At 49.3% G+C, this 1,999-nt stretch overlaps 1 long non-coding RNA gene across 5 annotated transcripts in view; it reads right to left on the bottom strand.

Annotated features, from left to right (window-relative positions):
* LOC139178655 (uncharacterized) overlaps positions 1-1,999 on the bottom strand; it is a 35,323-nt gene that overhangs the window by 12,060 nt on the left and 21,264 nt on the right. The window lies entirely within an intron of this gene.

Here is a 1,999-nt window from a genome sequence, read left to right as displayed (position 1 = left end):
CTCGTGTGTGGTGTGGCTTGACTTCTTCAGCTGTACGCCAGGATGCCATTTGTGGCTCTGCCACAAATGACCCTTATCTAGGGAATGACAGCTAAGTCCAGAGACCTGCTCCAGGGGAGGACTCTGGTCCCGGGCCTCCCCAGGGAGACTTGTCTCCTGCTGCAGGAGATCAGAACAACAAACACACACACTAAAATAAGACCTAGCAGAAAAATAGTTCAAAGGACATGCTTATGATATCAGTATCAGTTCAGTCGCTCAGTCGTATCTGACTCTTTTCGACCCCACGAACTGCAGCACACCAGGCCTCCCTGTCCATCACCAACTCCCAGAGTTAATCCAAACCCATGTCCATTGAGTCAGTGATGCCATCCAACCATCTCATCCTCTGTCGTGCCCTTCTCCTGCCCTCAATCTTTCCCAGCATCAGGGTCTTTTCCAATGAGTCAGCTCTTTGCATCAGGTGGCCAAAGTATTGGAGTTTCAGCTTCAACATCAGTCCTTCCAATGAATATTCAGGACTGATCTCCTTTAGGATGGACTGGTTGGATCTCTTTGCAGTCCAAGGGACTCTCAAGAGTCTTCTCCAACACCACAGTTTAAAAGCATCAATTCTTCAGCGCTCAGCCTTCTTCACAGTCCAACTCTCACATCCATACATGACCACAGGAAAAACCATAGCCTTGACTAGACGGACCTTTGTTGGCAAAGTAATGTCTCTGCTTTTGAATATGCTATCTAGGTTGGTCGTAACTTTCCTTCCAAGGAGTAAGCATCTTTTAATTTCATGGCTGCAATCACCATCTGCTTATGATATATATATATTGTCAATTTTCTCCCCTTTAGAGCTTTCAAGATGAGACTCACACACAATATAAATGCAACTCGTGCATTTGGGGGCCTCCTGGTTGAGAAGATGGAGAAGGCATTCTGCCCTGGGTACCAACCCAGGGCTTCTGCCTGGCTGGTGAGCCTTCCCGAGTTTTGGGGAAGCCCAGTTCTTGCTTCTTGCCCTCTAAGAGATCCCAGCCAAGCTCCCCTAGGGTCTGGTCCGTAGCCAGCCTTTCTTATCACTCTTGTTTGGAAATTGCTTCATGTTTTATAACCACTCCCTGGTGTTTTGTAAGATTTCCATGTTTTATCAGTATTAAGGAGGCTGCTTTAGAGATGTTGTCATTTGATTACTCAGCCCGCCTTCATACTCTGGGGACAGAAGGGGGGGCTATTCTTCTGGCCATCAGAACATGCTTTCTATGAGCCTGTGTTCTACTCACAGGACAGCGTGTTGGAATTATTCGTCTATTCATGGGTTGAAGCAGTCTTTGTATTCCTTTTCCCCGGGGAATTGAAACTCCCCAATGGATCTTCAAGAGAGCCCTGGGGAAGGAGCTGATTCATGAAGGAGAGTGTTTCAGCCTGGCATTTACTCAACTGCATTTCATTAAACAAACAGGGTAAGGAATTAGGAATTTTTATTGCCAGATGGAAAGAACATAATGTGAGCTGAAGCCCTTGCAGACTGACTGCAGAGGTCCTGGCATGGGCACCTCCTCCCGGCCTGGCCAGGTGTGCCCAGTGGAGAGAAGTGGCTGCCTAGACTTGGAGCTGCTGCCATGTGGACAGAACAGCTGGGGCTTTCTTCTTTTGCTTTTTTCCAGTGAGAGTCCTCATGGGTGCCACCACAGTGCTGCCAGCGAGGTGGCGATCGGCCTGTTCCTCTTCCTCTGGCGCTGGTTGGCTGCCCGTGATGAAGCATTAACAGTGGGGCTGCGCAGCTGCAACCAGAACGTGAACACAGTTGAGAAGCCTTCAGTTTCGATGATTAAAGACATGGAGAGTTCTGACAGACAGGTGAGGCTTTCCCAGTCCAGCTGCGCTACAGCTACCCGCCTGGGCCTGCTGGCGGAGCACTTCCAGTGCAGATTAGGCGGAGAAGCAGATGTCAGCATCTGTCTCTACCGCCCCATCCATACCTTTCCTTGAGGGCCACCCTACATGG

Source organism: Bos indicus, chromosome 22 (genome assembly GCF_029378745.1).
Source record: "Bos indicus isolate NIAB-ARS_2022 breed Sahiwal x Tharparkar chromosome 22, NIAB-ARS_B.indTharparkar_mat_pri_1.0, whole genome shotgun sequence".
In the NCBI taxonomy this organism is placed as follows: Eukaryota; Metazoa; Chordata; class Mammalia; order Artiodactyla; family Bovidae; genus Bos; species Bos indicus.
The sequence above is the reverse complement of the archived record's forward strand: the minus strand, read 5'-3'. Positions and strand labels throughout refer to the sequence as shown.